The following is a 20,292-nucleotide window of genomic DNA, read 5'->3' on the forward strand; positions in this document are numbered from 1 at the left end:
TTTCACCTTCCTCTTCCTCAGCAACTCCAGTTTCCGTATGTGTTGGTAGATTTCCTGCCCATACAGTTAACTGATACAAGAACGTAGGCTTCCGCGGTCGGTCTTATAGTGATTAAAATTCTTCTGGGTATTATGGCGCGTCATTGCTAAAAACTAACAACAATAATAAACTACTACCGAATTCGGTGTGTGGCGGAGGGCACTTTACTTGCCACTGTCAACAACAACCGACGTTTCGGCCGACTGGTTTTGCTTCTATTTATTACAGTTCACTGTTGTAAAACTTATAATTGGCCCTCTAGTATGATTGGCTAGTCATGACGTAAGGGAAGATGGAAGGAAAGAGGCTATTACTTAATTTGTAAGTGATTGGAGGTTATGTATGGGGGCGAAATATGTTCTCAGTGCTGCCACCTCAGGCAATGAGAATGAGTCTAGCCCTGCTGGGAATAGACTCGAACTGTACTCGGATGGTAGATACGAATGCTGCTTCGGCTCTTGGCCACAGTTCATCAACCATAGTGGCTGGCAAGATATGGTGTGCTAGACTCTGCAACTCATGACCAGGTGTTTTCACCGATTCGAACAGTCTCTGAAAGGAAGTAGGCCAGGAAAGCAAGGTCAACATGCGGCTTTACACAATCTTGCTAAGAGATAACGTCACGGAGGCATCGATGATGGAGCGTAGCGCCGATAGAAATATAATGGCTGCTGTTGGGTTGGGTTGGATTGGGTTGTTTGGGGAAGGAGACCAGACAGCGAGGTCATCAGTCTCATCGGATTAGGGAAGAATGGGGAAGGAAGTCGGCCGTGCCCTTTCAGAGGAACCATCCCGGCATTTGCCTGTAGTGATTTAGGGAAATCACGGAAAACCTAAATCAGGATGGCCGGACGCGGGATTGAACCGTCGTCCTCCCGAATTGGCTGCTGTTCAAACTGGCTAATATGGAAACCAGTGTGTACCCAATGATACCGAGTATCATCACGCCAGATGTTTACGTGACGTTGGCAAGCGGAATCCGGCAATTTTGGTTCTGCCCGGTGCTTAGGTCGCTTGTGATGCTGTATGCAAAATCAGGACTCGTCTGAAAAGAAGACATAGGGTCACTCCTGCTTCTAGTGTTGTCTTAGTCGCACTTCTGTCGGCGCATCTCTCTCCGCTGCCGCCTCAAGGGAAGCCACAACACGGATGCTGTGCTGTCAGTCCATGATGCTCTAGATGTCTTGGCACAGTCTGAGCGGATACTTGTCTTGCTGTAAACAAGTCAAGTTTCTCCCTCAAGGTACGTGACAGGGCTGTACGTTCCTGCATGGCGGTGTCGAACGACCGGTAAGTAGACCATAGCTCTCCTAAGCCCATAGATCCGAGACCAGCATGATGGGCATGAGATTCCATCCAATGCAAGCAGCAATATCCCGGAACGACAAACCAATGTGTTACGGTCGTGACGTAATCGACTTACAGGAGACATTATTTAGCCTTCTCACGAAGAAACAACATTAATACGGAATTTGTGATTGACAAATCATCTGCGTAATCTTTCCTTCTACGCGGCGATTCAGCTCCCGCTACCATTGGATTTTATCCACTCTGCAGTGCCTTGAAATACCATGCAAAGGACTTCCATAATCTCTCCATCACTACAGAAAAACTGTTAGTCATACACAAAAATTAACTGAGCATTTTTGTAGAAAATGTAATGTGGTTAAATTTTGTGCTGGGACACGTTTTCGCTAGAGGCCACTGTTGTGTCGATTCCCTAAGGTCTCGACACAATGAGTGGCTAGGTGCACGCGAAACTAACGCAGACGGGCGTAAATTCTGAAACAGGAGACTGGATGAAAACTATAAAGAAAAGAAGAGAGATTTTAATATACTTAACTTTAATGTAGTCTTGTTCTTGTTGAAATACATCTCTTGCATAGTAGTAAGCAATTAGCAATGATACACATGGCGCCTTGCTAGGTAGTAGCGATGGACTAGCTGAAGGCTATTTAATCTGTCTCTCGGCAAATGAGAGGAATACTTGGTAGGTCTAGTCGCAAGCTATGTCGTCCGTACAACTGGGGCGAGGTCACGTCCGTGTCTTGTGACCTGCCATGTGGTGGCGCTAGGATTGCGAGTACACAGTGGCGACACGCGGGTCCGACATGTACTACAGGACCGCGGCCGATTTAAGTTACCACCTAGCAAGTGTGGTGTCTAGCGGTGACACCACAGCCACAGTTTTCGAATTATTCAAGAAAAAGTAGAAGAGTAACTTCCAAACGCGTTTTACGTGAAGAACTCGAAAACCGTGGCCTCCACGAAAACGAATCGCAGTACATAATTTAACTACATTAAATTTCCTACGAAAACGTCCTGTTCATTTTTTCTAGAGGACTAATAGTTTGCGCGTAGCGAGTAAGGTAAAATGAAAATGTCGCCTGTGGTTTTTAAGGGCAATGCGGGTTGCATAAAACCCAAGGCGCCAGCAGCTGAAACAGCCTGTATGCAGGGTGTGTATGGCGTTACTTTAACAAACATTTTGGAGTTGCGCTGAAATGCTAATAATTTGCATACCCAAGCATGTTTTACCCTTCATACCAATTTAACATTTGTCGCATACTGTCTACGTGATGTAAAATTTTAATGTCCAGAAGTACAGGGTGTCCATACATGAATGTCCCAGTTTCAATGGTATTTTATAACAGTTTACTGTATACTATTACAGCATCAGGCTGAAAGTAAACTAGGCTCTGCGCTCGTTGGCAGCACACCGCGTCTTGTACTGGTCCACCGCAGCGCTCGGGATCAAAGAACCAAGTTACGGCACCTGAAGATGGGCGTATAAGAGCCCGAAACCGGTCGTGTGGTAAATAAAAGAGCCTTACAACTGTAGCGGTATTTTCAACTTCTGGTAACCTAGTTTTCCTGATAAGTGTTCAATATGTGCACCTTCAATTACACAACACATATCCAGCCTAAAATCTAATTCATACCTCTCACTGATTAACAATTCTGCACTAACGAGGGCCGGCCGCGGTGGTCTCGCGGTTCTAGGCGCGCAGTCCGGAACCGTGCGACTGCTACGGTCGCAGGTTCGAATCCTGTCTCGGGCATGGATGTGTGTGATGTCCTTAGGTTAGTTAGGTTTAAGTAGTTCTAAGTTCTAGGGGACTGATAACCACAGCAGTTGAGTCCCATAGTGCTCAGAGCCATTTTTTGCACTAACGAGGAAAGTAACATCTTCAGTTCTGTGTCTTAACTCTGACATACCGTTAGGTATGTAGGTAGCAGTAGGTACTGGAAGATGAAGAAGCTTGCACAGGATAGAGTAGCATGGAGAGCTGCATCAAACCAACCTCAGGACTGAAGACCACAACAACAACCGTTAGGTAGTGTCAGAACGTAATGCTGAAGAGGGACAAAACTGCATCGAATGAGGCCAAATGAACGTGGAGGCCAGCAGAAAAGAGTTTAGTTGTGTTGAACAATACGACCAATCCAACGGTCAGGTACTTCAACCACTATCGCACAAAGAGATGCCAATGGGGAATGGCTTTATCTTGTTGCAGGGACTTCAGCGTTCAACCATTGTCGTACAAAGAGATGCCACTAGGGAGTGGCTTCATCTTATTGCCAAATAGTTTTCAGGTTCATCTTCTAAATACGGATAGAGCCACCTCTGTTACTTGACACTTGACGTCGGGTAAAGTGCAGAACGTTTAATGTTGGGGACTCTCTTCGATATAGTATGTTGTGAGCAGATGAAACTATATTCATTGGGCCGTAACTGTGGGTTCTTTGTTTGCTTCGTGAAACAGATCTTTGCCACAGGAGAGCGTAGAATATTCACAACTGACTTTGACTACGAAAACATCAATTGGTGCACACAGTCACAGACTTTTCTCTTGAAGTACAACGTTCAACATTAACACATGTACATGTTCCAGAAGACTTCGACTAACACGTTGTTGACTGCTGCAGCTGAGGTCACAAACTGGGCCGCGCTCGATACTATGTTGACCTCAGTGCGAGGGCACTGCTGTTTCTGAGAGTGAGACCCAGCCCCCTAGAGCGCCTTCCATACATCGTTGCGGACTGTAGGGAGCCCTCGCTAACGTCTGTGGTATCAATTCCCTCTTTTGACTTTTGTGTGGCACCGCGTTCTCTGGTCGATACAACACGTACAAGTTCATGAGAATGTTCTGACTCCCAGACAGTAACATTACGGCTATTTGCTTTGCCACAAAAATGAAATGTTTCCTCACTAATGAACACCAAAACAATCAAGAAAGTCAACTTTCATCTGCAACACTTAATTGCAGGATTATAATGTACATAAATGCAAATTGCCTTTAAAGCGTGAACCAATTGCAAATACACACATCAAAAAAAGTTTTGCATCACCTCGGTTCAGAGAGTTCCGGAACCTGTACAGAAAATTGGAATAGAGACCAGCATAAACATCATTTCCGCCCTTTTTACTGGTCATGAAAACAATACATTGCATGTTGTACCACCATACAGTGAGATCTTCAGGGTGGTGGTCCAGATGTACCCACCTCTAATGCCCAGTTGCAGTTGCAGTTGATGCATGACTGTATTCGTCGTGGCGTACTATCCACAAGTTCTTCAAGGAACTGTTGGTCCAGATTGTCCCATTCCTCAACGGCGATTCAGCGTAGATCCCTCAGAGTGGTTGGTGGGTCACGTTGCCCATAAACAGCCCTTTTCGATCCCAGGCATGTTCGATAGGGTTCACGTCTGGAGAACATGCTGGCCACTGCCGGCCGGTGTGGCCGGGCGCTTCAGCCTGGAACCGCGCGACCGCTACGGTCGTAGGTTCGAATCCTGCCTCGGGCATGGATGTGTGTGATGTCCATAGGTTAGTTAGGTTTAAGTAGTTTTACGTTCTAGGGGACTGGTGACCTCAGATGTTAAGTCCCATAGTGCTCAGAGCCATTTGAAGCTTTTTTTTTTTTTCTGGCCATTCTAGTCGAGCGATGTAGCTATTCTGAAGGAAGTCATTCACAAGATGTGCACAATGGGGGCGCGAATTGTTGTCCATGAAGACGAATGCATCGCCAATATGCTGCCAATATGGTTGCACTGTCGGTCGGAGGATGGCATTCACGTATCGTACAGCCGTACGGCGCCTTCCATCACCACCAGCGGCGTACGTCGGTCCCACATAATGCCACCCCAAAACAGCAGGGGACCTCTACATTGCTACACTCGCTGTACAGTGTGTCTAAGGCGTTCAGCCCGACCGGGTTGCCTGCAAACATGTCTCCGACTGTTGTGTGGTTGAAGGTATATGCGACACTCATCGGTGAAGACAACGTGATGCCATCCTGAGTGGTCCATTCGGCATGATGTTGGGCCCATCTCTACCGCGCTGCATGCTGTCGTGGTTGCAAAGATGGACCTCGCCATGGACGTCAGGAGTTGTTGAGCATCATGCAGTCTATTGCGCACTGTTTGATTTGTAACCCGACGTCTTGTGGCTGCACGAAAAGGATTATTCAACATGGTGGCGTTGCTGTCAGTGTTCCTCTGAGCAGTAATCCATAGGTAGCGGTCATCCACTGCACTAGTAGCCCTTGGGCGGCCCGAGGGGGCGTGTCATCGACAGTTTCTGCCTCCATGTCCGAACGACATCGCATTGATTCACTCCGAGACGCCTGGACACTTCCCTTGTTGAGAGTCCTTCCTGGCACAAAGTAGCAATGCGAACGCGAACGAACCGCGGTATTGACCGTCTAGGCATGATTGAACTACAGACAACACGAGCCGTGTACCTCCTTTCTGGTGGAATGACTGGAACTGATCGGCTGTCGGACCTCTTCCGTTTAATAGGCGCTGCTCATGTATGGTTACATCTTTGGGCGGGTTTAGTAACATCTCGAAACAGTCAAAGGGACTGTGTCTGTGTTACAATATCCACAGTCAACGTCTCTCTATCTTCAGGAGTTCTGGGAACTGGGGTGATGTAAAACTGCTTTTGATGTGTGTAGTACGGACACATGCGTGAACGTTTTCTTGAAACCTGTGCTGCTTTCTGAGCAGTTTTCTTGGGACTACGAACGTAAGATGTTCTTTTACGGTCAACATCTTCTTCAGGCCCTTTTGGTTATCCTGCGTTTTTCCCTTTACACGCGCACCTGGTCGTTCCGAACAGACTACGCCATTGGCGGATATTTTTGCTATCTGGGAGATCACGTTGAACCGAAATTACAGATACACTGACAGCATAGTGCAGAATCCAAATCGCGTTACGATCAGTAGTCACCATTTTGTGTGTGGCGCTGCAAGTGGGAAAACAAGAAAGTAGTACTCGCGCATACGCTTACCTAAAACAGTTTGAGTTACTCCTTAACTGTCACCCTGAACAACATTCTGCAGCGCTTACAGTTGATACTATGAAAATGTATACCTCGAACACTCTTTTAACACCCTGTATATATAGCCAAGTAGCTGATGCAAAACCAATGTAAGGAAACCCACGATAATTCATTAGGTAGCAGTTTCTTCGCTACATTTTGTCTCGCTTCTCTGTTTCCTGTTTTTCTCATTGTACTTTTCAGTTGGAAGACTGGTTTCTACAGTCATCCGCACTAGTCTACGCTGTGCAAGTGTCTATATCTCTGAATAAAAACTTCTCGGTTTTCAAGCGGCGTCAGTTTGATGGCTACCTCCACCAGCACGGTCAGGAGTGAGTGCCGGGGCTGGCTTCTTTTCCCTTTATTGTTATTTCATCCTCCCTCGCCCCATGTAGGCGGAAGGGGAGGGGGCAGCGGTGAAAATAACCGCTCTTCAGCAAGTAGAACTTAACTCTGACTTAGATGCTAAAGACAATAAACAACGAGACACATGAACTATGAATTTAAAATAATTAAACAGGCGACTATAATGGGAGAAGTTTGAAACTGCCGCTCCTGCTTCCCTGCAGGCGTCAGGCATCCGTCGTTACTTTCTTTCGATATCCAAAGTCCGTCCCCACTCCCTGCTAAGTGTGTACCCTTGGTCTCTGAAAAAATAGTTGCTATTCGTTCTAATCTCAGCCGTCTCTTTTATAAAGGAATTCCAATACGTTGACACATGAGCGAAGACTCTCGTGTTCTCAAACTACACTCATGCTCATAAATTAAGGATAATTGCAGAATGTGGTGCCACACAACGTGGCACTACGCAAAACTGGCACTAATAGCTTAGGCACATAGGGAACACACACGACACACATCTGTAAGTCCAGGGTATTGGTAATAAGTTGAGAAAACCGTCCGGAAACATATGTGCTACAAAACGCCACCGTTTCCAGCGCTTGTACCCCGACATCAATATGGGATATGATCTCCATGCACACGTACACAGGCCGCACAACAGGTTGGCATACTTTGGATCAGCTGGTCGAGCAGCTGCTGGGGTATAGCCTCCCATTCTTGCACCAGTGCCTGTCCGAGCTCCTGAAGTGTTCTAGGGGTTTGAAAACGTGCAACGATACGTCGATCGAGAGCATCCCAGACATGCTCGATGGGGTTTAGGACTGGAGAACAGGCAGGCCAATCCATTCGTCTGATATCTTCTGTTTCAAGGTACTCCCCCACGATGGCAGCACTGTTGGGCCGTGCGTTATCATCCATCAGGCGAAAGGTGGGACCCACTGCACCCCTGAAAAGGCCGACATACTGGTGCAAAATACGTCCCGATACACCTGACCTGTTACAGTTCCTCTGTGAAAGACATGCAGGGGTGTACGTGCAGCCGGCCGATGTGGCCGAGCGGTTCTAGGCGCTACGGTCGCAGGTTCGAATCCTGCCTCGGGCACGGATTTGTGTAATGTCCTTAGGTTAGTTAGGTTTACGTAGTTCTAAGTTCTAGGGGGCTGATGACCTGATAGTGCTCAGAGCCATTTGAACCATTTATTTGGTGTGCACGACCTCCATACAGGTCCTTTTCAAGGACATTAAGGGGTTGGTATCAGGTTCCTGGTTCACGCTAGATGAAAATCCGGCGAAAGTCAATGTTCAGATTATACCTGGACTCGTCCTTGAACATAACCCGCGACCGCTGTTCCAATGACCATGTACTGTGTTCTTCACACCAGGCTTTAAGGCTCTCCTTTGATCAGGGGTCAGTGGAATGCACCTTGCAGGGCTCCGGGCTAATAAACCATGTCTGTTCAGTGATCTGTCGACTGTGTGTCTGGAGACAACTGTTCCAGTGGCTGTGGTAAGGTCCCGAGCAAGGCTACCTGCAGTACTCCGTGCCAGTCTGCGGACACTGATGGTGAGATATCGGTCTTCTTGCGGTGTTGTTCACTGTGGATGTCCCGTACTGTAGCGCCTGGACACTTTTCCTGTCTGCTGGAATCGTTGCCATAATCTTGAGATCAAACTCTGTGGCACACGGAGGGCCCGTGCTACGACCTGCTGTGTTTGACCAGCCTCTAGTCGCCCTAGTATTCTACCCCTCGTAACGTCATCAGTATGTGTATTTGAGCCATTTTCAACACACAGTCTCCATTAGCACGACTGAAAACTTCTGCACACTTACTCGCTGCACCGTACTCTGACATGCACCAACACACCTCTGCGTGCGTCGACTGCTGCCACAGTTGCCGTGCGACGACCGCAGGTCAAATGCACCGCATGGTCATACCCCGAGGTGATTTAAACCCGCAAACCGCCCACCAGAGCGTTGTTTCACCATGTATCAGCAGTATCCTTAATTTATGAGTATGAGTGTACATTTTGTGACCGGTTTCGAGGTAATGCTTAGCTATGGACGACTTGTCGAGCTACCTTTGTTTAATATGTCGCTTGTGCTCGATACGACGCTGTATACATTTTTTTAACCTACTCCAGGCTACGTTAACTTGAACCTGCTTACTGCACTACTCTACTCAAGCCACAGTCTCCACTGACAGTTTTTACTCTCATACTTTCTTCCATTACCGAATTAACTATTTCTCGCTACCTCAGGAAGTGTTCTACCAACCGATTCATCCTTTTAATCAAGCTGCGTGATACAATTGTTTACTCCGTGACTTCGTCAAGTTTCGTGATAACGTTGTTTATTTCCTGATTCGATCTAGTACCTCTTTGTTAGTTACTTGATCTACCCATCTAGTCTGCGACATTCTTCCGTAAAACCACGTTTCGAAAGCTTCTGTACTCTTCCTGTCTGTGTCGTTTATCACCCACATTTCGTTTCCGTATAAAGTTACACTATTTCTCATACTCTGCTTCTCACTCCCCTATTGTACATCGACTACATGCAACGACGCCAAACGGTCCATAAACTGTAGTGTTATTCGGGAAGAGCAACGCTCAAATCCCATCGCAGTCTATCTGATTGACTCCATCCATCGCTTTCGTAAATGGTTTACTTGAATAATGGGATATCGCACGGCTACTTTCTTTCGAAATCGAGATAGTGTACCAACTCAAAAGACTTCGTCGTTGGCGGGATGTTTTTCCGCCCCTTTAAATCCAACGTTCTCAACAACCCGTGACAAATGAAACTTAAGTTTGTGTTCTGCCTTACGGCAGGTCTGGTCATGGGGGAAGCCCCGTCTGAGAGGTCCACCGCATGAGCGGCTAGGCAAGTGATTCCAGTAATGGTTTCCCGTTGCCTTCCACTCATGATGATGAAATGATAATAAGAACAACACAACGCCCAGTCCCTGAGCGGATAAAATCTCCAACCCAGCCGGGAATCGAACCTGGGCCCCTTGGCGTGACAGACCGACGAGCTGACCACTCAGCTATCGGGGCGGACTGACAGATGAAAGGCGCCTGTTATTAGACACTTATCGTGTCTCGCATTCGTGTGCGCTTCTATAGGCACTTGTCTGCTTCATAGATCTGTAGTCACTTTGCTGGGGGTAATACAAATGTGGGTCGAAACTTAAAGTTACGTCTGAACAACCCGTGCGAACTTAGCGGTACTCAAGCAATAATGAATCCTGGCTACAGAATCGGTTCGAGAGGCCCGGTGGCCGGCAGACAAAGACTCACAGTTGCCTTCCGCCTGCTGCCGGGTCGTTTTGTATTGTGACAGTTAATTGGCAATACCAGGGCGACTTCGTTGTGGACTGGCTCAAATAGTTGCTGGCTGTCAGACTTGTGCTGCATTTACGTGACTGAACGTGACGTGGTATTCCAGATTACGCAGCGTTAGATTCCTTTGTGCAATAAATTTCGCAGTCGAGTTTAACGTGGGAAGTGTAAGATTCTTGCTCGCTTATTTAACTTTTCAGAACACGTGGGATTAATATGCAATTTTATTTCAGTCGTTGAAGGTTTCAGGTAGCTTATTGACCTTGGACTCATCAAATAATATTTCGGGCATTGCGTGGTGGTAATAAATAAATGTCGTGTGACTAGGGCCTCCCGTAAGTAGACTGTTCGCGTGTGCAAGTCTTTCGATCTGACGCCACTTAGGCGACTTGCGCGTCGATGGGGATGAAATGATGATGATTAGAACAATACAACACCCAGTCGTTGAGCGGAAAAAATCTCCGCCCCAGCCGGGAATCCAACCTGGGCCCTTAGGATTGACATTCTGTCGCCCTGACCACATTTTTTTTTAATCTCATTTTTTTCCGTTTTCGATCGTTGTGTCTGCTCGGGGCGGACGTCGCAAGACATCCGTTTCAGTTCGTCGTTTATCCATCAACTCAGTTTTTTTATTACAGAGGGCAGCAAACCCTCTGACCGAACACGCTGAGTTACCGTGCCGGCTGAGCTACCGGGAGCGGACGTGGTGGTAATGTAATGGAACCAGTATTGTTGATTTGTATATGAAATATTACATATGGTACTCAAATATTGAACATTTTGTGACGTGTGACCGGAATTTGTGATTTTTGGCAGCTTATTTTCATTCCCATTGATCTGTCTTTAAGTAAACCTTCCACGTGTTCTATACTTTGTCATGGTTTCATCCAAGAACTATTTTTTTTCTTTATTGTTATTTTCAAACCCGTACAAACAGGCAGGCTGTCAGCAGCATGTTACGCCGCTCTTCAGCCATAGAGTAGAGAAATAAACAACAGAAAGAATACACAGATGTGACATAACGGTGGGTAATAAAACAGTAGACATATAAAGACAAACACAGAGCCGTTCACACTCGACGATAATCCACACTACAAACTGTTGTCACGACCCACTAACACTGAAGATGGCGATGGCACAGGTGAACGATGGAGTGTTACGGTGAACACTGAACACTAAACACGACGGTACACACGAGACACTGATGGCGATGATCTGCGGCGCGCGAATGTCCACTTAGCATGTGCGAGTCCGGGGACCTGCCAAGAGGGGAAGAAGGGTGAGGTGGGGGAGAGGGGAGAACAAAGATGCCAATGGCTGAGGAGATTGGGGGGAGGAGGAGAGGGACAGGGGAGGGGAAGCTCGGGGGAGGAGTGGGGAGAAATGGAGGAGGGAGGGAAGAGGGAGAGAATGGAGGGAGGGTGCCCAAAGGAGCAAAAACAGGGAGGGAGGATCAAAGTTGGTAGGAGGGGTAGATGGAGGGGAGGAGGGCATCATCAGGGAGAGGGAGCTGGCGGAAGCCACCTTGGGAGAGGGTAAGGAGGGTGGAGAGATGGAGACCGGGTGGGACGTGGGAATACAGGCGCGGCAGCGGGCGGGGGTGGGAGAGGATGGGCGAGACAAGCGGGTGAGGAGGATCGAGTTTGCGGGAGGTGTACAGGATCCGTATCCTTTCAAGGAAAAGGAGGAGGTGGGGGAACGGAATGAGATCGTACAGGATCCGCGTGGGGGAGGGGAGACGGATGCGATAGGCGAGGCGGAGAGATCCAAGAACTATGTACTCGCAACGTTATATATTAGAAAATAAACTGCCTTAAGCAGAGATCAGAGATTTAGTAAATAAAGTTTTCAGTTGTACAAGTGATCCATGACGCTGTTGAACTTCGAGACACTAGCCAACGAAGACGGAGCCATCGGAAATGTTTGTGCTACCGCACTAGCACAGGTTTTTTAAAAAATTGTTAGGCGTTGTAGGATACAAAGAGCAAAAACATTTGTGTTGTGTATATAGTTCCGCGTAGTCAGCGCGTACACAACTTTCCCATTAGAGCGCGCCCCGCTAAGCACAACAGCACAGGCGCAGCGCTCGTCCGTCTCCACACTACGAGATGGCGCTGTCTTACAGACGGACCAAATTCTGCTTCCGCCGATCCGCGTATTAATATGTAACGCAGCCAGTGAGATTGCTGCTGACGTAGAGCCTTTTCTCCTCGCGGATCACACTCGTGCAGTGATACATGAACGCGCGAGGTATTATAACGAGTTTACAGACTTCCGATTAGTCAGTCTGCATTTGTCTGCACCAGTCTGTACCAGTCTGCATTTGTCTGTACCAGTCTACAGTCAAGTTTCAGTCTGCGCCTAATAAGATTACCATATTCCTGTACATAGCCATGAAGATAAATGTATAGACACTTTTTTTTCAAGTATCAGAGATAAATGTGAGAGTAAGAATAACGTACTAATACCAAAGGAACTTCAGATTGTCAATTGTAAATAGCACCTGAATCAAGTTAATTATGTTTATGCTTGTTACTATTTTAATAAATGTGTGTGAAAATTAATGAAGTTCTGTTTAAAGTTGGTGACTGTCAATCTGCTACTCTAAGCGTGCAAGTGGCATTTCTATCGTTTGACCTAACGGCAGAAGATAAACACGCCACGATAAGACCACGAGACATATTGCTGACACTCGCCTACTTCCTTAGAGCGACAAGTCAAATAATCTGATAGTGAGTGTACTGAAGGTCTTACAGTATGCACACCACAATTTGCATGGCACGAATTGTATCTATGAAGGGCACTCCAAAATGAGAATCGAACATCCACCACAATGGAACCACAGACTGAAACCGACGTCTGCGCATGTCTTTCAAAAAAATGTTCAAATGTGTGTGGAATCTCGTCGGACTTAACTGCTAAGGTCATCAGTCCCTAAGCTTACACACTACTTAACCTAAATTAGCCTAAGGATAAACACACACATCCATGCCCGAGGGAGGACTCGAACCTCCGCCGGGACCAGCCGCACAGTCCATGACTGACGCGCCTTAGACCACTTTTTTTATTATTATTATTCATTTTTGTTCAATATTGTTCGTTGCGTTTGGTCTGGGTGGACGTCACAAGACATCCGTTCAAGTTTATCGTTGATTTCTTGACTCAGTTTTTCTTATTATAGAGAGCACGCAGCCCTCTGACCGAACCCGCTGAGCTACCGTGCCGACTCGACCGCTCGGCTAATCCCGCGCGACGCATGTCTTTCTTCAGGTCCCCAGAGATGTGAAAATCGCATGGTGAAAAATCCGTGCTGTACGGAGGATGTAGTAGTGTTTCCCAGTCACATAAAATTGCTGAAGTGCAGCTTTCGTCAGATTGCGGTTCCACGCCCGATCCATGTGTATCGCTACAGTTCGTATAGCTACCGGGCGAGGAATACCGGCCACCTCTGCTATACAGCTGTCTGAAGTATAGTCGAGTCGTAAGCGGTAGCGATATGATACTGTGAAAACTGAACGAACACACTAGTTCAGTCCGACAACAACCAAGCTCATAACTCAACAACTGCGTGCGCCTGTGATGTGACACAGTGGCGTTCCTCTACCAAAACGGTGACAGTATCGAAACGTAATAACAGTAGGGCTTCCTCTCGTGCAGACTGTTTTTTATGGCGGATTTTCTGTGTTTTACTTGACTCCCCCTTGTATAAGATACAGTTCTTACTCATATGTAGTTAGTAGCGGCATGAGGTCTGTTATAAGGAGTATAGTTTGTATTGTCTTGGTTAACTATTATTACACACTCCTTCAATTATTCCGTTGCGCTTTGCAAAAGTTCTTACCACTACGAAACTTAAAATGAAGTTAGCCACATTGCGTTTATTCAAATAAAAGATCAGATTTTATATGAAAGAGTAACATTTCAGTTCGTAAAACAGGTGTCGTAGCCTCTTATGAACTCACAAGTTAAAGTAAACAGTAACGGCAGGCTTTCTCAAATATTCCAATATTTTCCCTGCAGCTTTCTCCCCTTTTAGTGCACCAAGCAGCGAGAAGCAGTGAAACCCTGTTGTTTAAATACAGGAATCTGATATTTGAGGAGGACAATTCTGCTGCTTCCATCACATATATATATCGCTTTGAGCTAGTATACGAAGCTTTGTACTTAGGGCAGTTGAAGACGACAGTTTGATAGACAGTAAGAGTAATACACACAACAGTATACGTGGCGTGGAGGGTTGTCCGCAAAAAGTTTTCAAAACGAAGATTTCAATTGGAAAGGGAAAGTTTGTTATCGGAGTGTGTCAACAGTTCTGTGTAATGTTACTGACTCTTCAATCATTCACAAAATGAGGTTTTTTTTCAGCCTGCAGTGGAGCATTGTGGCCAGAGAAGTAATCATGGGCCCTTCCAGAAGGTCTGTACCGCGAGATGGGCTACGGATCGGTCAGCTGATCAACTGGCTCTAACTACACTACTGGCCATTAAAATAGCTACACCGAGAAGAATTGCAGATGATACACGGGTATTCATTGGACAAATATATAATACCAGAACTGACATGTGATTAAATTTCACGAAATTTGGGTGCATAGATCCTGAGAAATCAGTACCCAGAACAACCACCTTTGGCCGTAATAACGGCCTTGATACGCCTGGGCATTGAGTCAGACAGAGCTTGGATGGCATGTACAGGTACAGCTGCCCATGCAGCTTCAACACGATACCACAGTTCATCAAGAGTAGTGACTGGCGTATTGTGACGAGACAGTTTCTCGGTCACCATTGACCAGACGTTTTCAATTGGCGAGAGATCTGGAGAATGTGCTGGCCAGGGTAGCAGTCGAACATTTTCTGTATCCAGAAAGGCCCCTACAGGACCTGCAACATGCGGTCGTGCATTATCCTGCTGAAATGTAGGGTTTCGCAGGGATCGAATGAACGGTAGAACCACGGGTCGTAACACATCTGAAATGTAACGTCCACTGTTCAAAGTGCCGTCAATGCGGACAAGAGATGACCGAGACGTGTAACCAATGGCACCCCATACTATCACGCCGGCTGATACGCCAATATGGCGATGACGAAGACACGCTTCCAATGTGCGTTCACCGTGATGTCGCCAAACGCGGATGCGACCATCATGATGCTGTAAACAGAACCTGGATTCATCCGAAAAAATGACGTTTTGCCATTCGTGCACCCAGGTTCGTCGTTGAGTACACCATCGCAGGCGCTCCTGTCTGTGATACAGCGTCAAGGGTAACCGCAGCCATGGTCTCCGAGTTGATAGTCCATGCTGCTGCAAACGTCGTCGAACTGTTCGTGCAGATGGTTGTTGTCTTGTAAACGTCCCCATCTGTTGACTCAGGGATCGAGATGTGGCTGCACGATCCGTTACAGCCATGTGGATAAGATGCCTGTCATCTCGACTGCTAGTGATACGAGGACGTTGGGATCCAGCAATGCGTTCCGTATTACCCTCCTAAACCCAGCGATTCCATATTCTGCTAACAGTCATTGGATCACGACCAACGCGAGCAGCAATGTCACGATACGATAAACTGTAATCGCGATAGGCTACAATCCGACCTTTATCAAAGTCGGAAACGTGATGGTACCCATTTCTCCTCCTTACGCGAGGCATCACAACGTTTCACCAGGCAACGCCGGTCAATTGCTGTTTGCGTATGAGAAATCGATTGGAAACTTTCCTCATGTCAGCATGTTGTAGGTGTCGCCACCGGCACCAACCTTGTGTGAATGCTCTGAAAAGCTTATCATTTGCAAATCACACCATTTAATTAGCAATGTTAATGGCCAGTAGTGCAATATACTGATAATGGCTGAAATCCGGGCAGAGGTTACAGGCATATTTCACCACGAACTGTCGGTACCAGATTACTGGAGTCTGGACTGAGATCTCACGTTTCCATCCGTCATTTACCGCTGTTACCATACCACAGACAACAGAGAGCCGCACTGCGTAGTGTAGTGCCAGAGTCCACTATGACGGAGGGTGACATTCTGAAGTGTTGAGCGACGAGCCTCTCTTCTGTCCCTGACGGTCGGATCAATGACGAAATGTAGTCGGACGACTTGGTGAAAGGTCAGAACAAGCTGTGATATCAGAGACCTATAAATCTTTACCTTGTAGACACACGGTGTAAGGAGATACTGAATATGACAAAAGGACTGATTTAATAATTATTGAAGGGCTGAATGATGTTAAACAGTATTTTGATATCCTTCATGACCAGTACACCGAGTGACATATTCCAGCAGGATAATGCAAGACCTGCACTGCAGTTCATACCACAAATGCCTTTAGGAATATAGGGACAGCCTGCTCCCCTCGCCCAATTGCCCATAAGGAATATTGGGAAACTATATATTTTCATAGTAGCCTTCAGGCGGCAATTTTAATTATCAGATAGAGCCTGTGTGAAACTTCAAGATGCAGGTTGGAGTAGGAAAAGAATCCGTTGGAAGGGTGGGTACACAATTCTTGCATCATTTGTCCTCTGAATGATCACATTTATTTACAGTTTGCATGATGACACAAAATAAAATAGGATAATCATCAAATATATCTCTGAACATAAGAGGTTATTAAATGAAAATAAGCCTTTAATTTAAACCACTAATTGACATGACTAAAGTCTCAATTTTTGCTACCCCAAGGAATGAGTGCCCACAACAAATAAACCATAAATCATAATAACATCTTTCTTAAATAATCAATAAAGTAAGTGATAACTCTTGCACAATCTTCTAAAACATTCACGGTTATTAAGTTAAGAACTGATAATTTAGAATAGGCACCCAAGCATGAAGGGTCTGGCAAATTTTCTTACATCCATAGAACGGATACAATGACAAATTAAGCTCAAACAAAGAATAGTGACGAGACGATACTGCAGTGCCTGTGTTATTCTGATTACGATGTAAAGTTTCTTTGGACACGCATTCATGGTCCAAAGGAACTTTGCATCATATCAGAATAACACATGCACTGCAGTATCGTATTTATCTTCCGATACCGAACAAGCGACTTTGAAATACAATCTACATCTACATCTACATCCATACTCCGCAAGCCACCTGACGGTGTGTGGCGTGTGTACCCTGAGTACCTCTATCGGTTCTCCCTTCTATTCCAGTCTCGTATTGTTCGTGGAAAGAAGGATTGTCTGTATGCTTCTGTGTGGGCTCTAATCTCTCTGATTTTATTCTCATGGTCTCTTCGCGAGATATACGTAGGAGGGAGCAATATACTGCTGGACTCTTCGGTGAAGGTATGTTGTCGAAACTTTAACAAAAGCCCGTACCGAGCTACTGAGCGTCTCTCCTGCAGAGTCTTTCACTGGAGTTTATCTATCATCTCCGTAACGCTTTCGTGATTACTAAATGATCCTGTAACGAAGTGCGCTGCTCTCCGTTGGATCTTCTCTATCTCTTCTATCAACCCTATCTGGTACGGATCCCACACCGCAGAGCAGTATTCAAGCAGTGGGCGAACAAGCGTACTGTAACCTACTTCCTTTGTTTTCGGATTGTATTTCCCTAGGATTCTTCCAATGAATCTCAGTCTGGCATCTGCTTTACCGACGATCAACTTTATATGATCATTCCATTTTAAATCACTCCTAATGCGTACTCCCAGATAATTTATGGAATTAACTGCTTCCAGTTGCTGACCTGTTATATTGTAGCTAAATGATAGGGATCTATCTTTCTATGTATTCGCAGCACATTACACTTGTCTACATTGAGTTTCAATTGCCATTCCCTGCACCATGCGTCAATTCGCTGTAGATCCTCCTGCATTTCAGTACAATTTTCCATTGTTACAACCTCTCGATACACCACAGCATCATCTGCAAAAAGCCTCAGTGAACTTCCGATGTCATCCACCAGGTCATTTATGCATATTGTGAACAGCAACGGTCCCATGACAGTCCCCTGTGGCACACCTGAAATCACTCTTACTTCGGAAGACTTCTCTCCTTTGAGAATGACATGCTGCGTTCTGTTATCTAGGAACTCCTCAATCCAATCACACAATTGGTCTGATAGTCCATATGCTCTTACTTCGTTCATTAAACGACTGTGGGGAACTGTATCGAACGCCTTGCGGCAAGAAACACGGCATCTACCTGTGAACCCGTGTCTATGGCCCTCTGAGTCTCGTGGACGAATAGCGCGAGCTGGGTTTCACACGACCTTCTTTTTCGAAAAACATGCTGATTCCTACAGAGTAGATTTCTAGTCTCCAGGAAAGTCATTATACTCGAACATAATACGTGTTCCAAAATTCTACAACTGATCGACGTTAGAGATATAGGTCTATAGTTCTGCACATCTGTTCGACGTCCCTTCTTGAAAACGGGGATGACCTGTGCCCTTTTCCAATCCTTTGGAACGCTACGCTCTTCTAGAGACCTACGGTACACCGCTGCAAGAAGGGGGACGGTAATATACGCAATGGATGCAGGAGTACAGGTTGTAGAGGCATGGTTGACGACGTACGGAAGTTGGGGTCTGGCCGTGAGTCGTGCACGGGCAGCCAAATTGTAAGGCTGCCGCTTGCGATAAGTGGGAAATCCGGGTTCGAGTCCCGGTCTGGCACAAATTTTCATTGTCGCCATTCCATTCTACAGCTGATGGTTGACCTTCATCGCAGTTAAGAATTCAGTTAAAGAATACTGAGTTATAATTAAAAATAGAAGTCTAAGGAGATGGCAATCAGAATGCAAGTTACTTCAATATTTTCCTCGGCAAACCAAGCATATACGCAATTATTTGAACAGGCAAAGGAACTACCTAGAAATTTACTTACAATATTGCTCACTTATAGGCCTTTAGACACAATATTTAGGAGTGACAGCAGGTGCATCAGAGCCTTAAGAAGGGAAAAACGAAACCTAAAGAAGGCCAGCCGCCAAGGTGAACAGTTCCACCATAGCGGATACGTCTCAAACGTAGCCGGAAGCAACAGCGCCTCGTGGCCGGCAGAAGCCGAAATGTCGGGCTCGTCCTTCACGAGTGTTGCGTTTCGTGATGCAAAAACCAGAAATAATGTGCGACGGACTATCAATACGACGATAAATGTAAAATACCTGCGCGAGAGATAAATACTCTGTGGAATTTAAGCATCTACGTACGAAGTCGATAGCAAAGATATACAGACTGTATTAAGCTACGGCAAAGAGGTAATTATTCCGTGTTTGACAATGGAAGGGAGGTGCTCTGTGTCGGATTGAGAGGAGATTTTTGGAAGCCGCCATTAAGGCAGTAATCTATGCTTTATGATATTGAAGAACATAAATCCATATAAAAACACAAAATGAGTATCAAGTGTGTAGAGTTCATAACCCTTAATCATTTCAAAAGTCCGCCCCGATAGCTGAGTGGTCAGCGTGACGGGTTGCCGTCCTGCGGTCCCGGCTTCGATTCCTGGCTGGGTCGGAGATTTTCTCCGCTCAAGGAGTGGGTGTTGTGATGTCTTCATTAACATTTCATCCCAATCCGGCGCGCAGGTCGCCCAATGTGGCGTCGAATGTAATAATACCTGCACCAAGACGGCCGGACCTCCCCCACAAGGGGCCTCCCGCCAAACGCTCATTTCCATTTTCATTTCAAAAGAAATATTCAGTGATTATAAAGACGCAAGTCGTTCGGAAGTGTTGTGTGGTTTGATGGTGCGAACCTGCAGTTTTACACTGTTTTGGGATTCGTCGAGAATATTTCTCCGAAGACCTAAATAATATCGCAGACTGAAGTTGTACGCCACAATCCATACAAATGACACAGCATAGCACTTGGCTGTACCGATAAATTATCTTTAGCGATTTCAAATGGGGAAGTTCCATCAAGGAGACTCAACGAGATCTCCTGCTGCGAAACGCATGTGGTATCACTGTATTCGTTAACTTAGGGACAACAGTAAGCAACATAGACTTCAAAACCACGGCAATCATAATTAAAAGGACTCAACTTAAATAAAAGGAGCAAACAGTAAAAAGGAATCGCTAAACCAAATCATGAATAAAAAATCAATTAATAATAATATGCAATCACATTAATAAAACGCTCGTTAAATAAGAGAGAGAATAAAAATAACAACTATAAACAAGGCTAAGATGCACTGCTAACAAACACCACAGAGGTGAGATACAGGCTACGGTAATACAAATTACATGAATAACAATCACCACCTTCTTAAGAGATCACGGGTATA

Source organism: Schistocerca nitens, chromosome 4, assembly GCF_023898315.1.
Source record: "Schistocerca nitens isolate TAMUIC-IGC-003100 chromosome 4, iqSchNite1.1, whole genome shotgun sequence".
Taxonomy (NCBI): Eukaryota; Metazoa; Arthropoda; class Insecta; order Orthoptera; family Acrididae; genus Schistocerca; species Schistocerca nitens.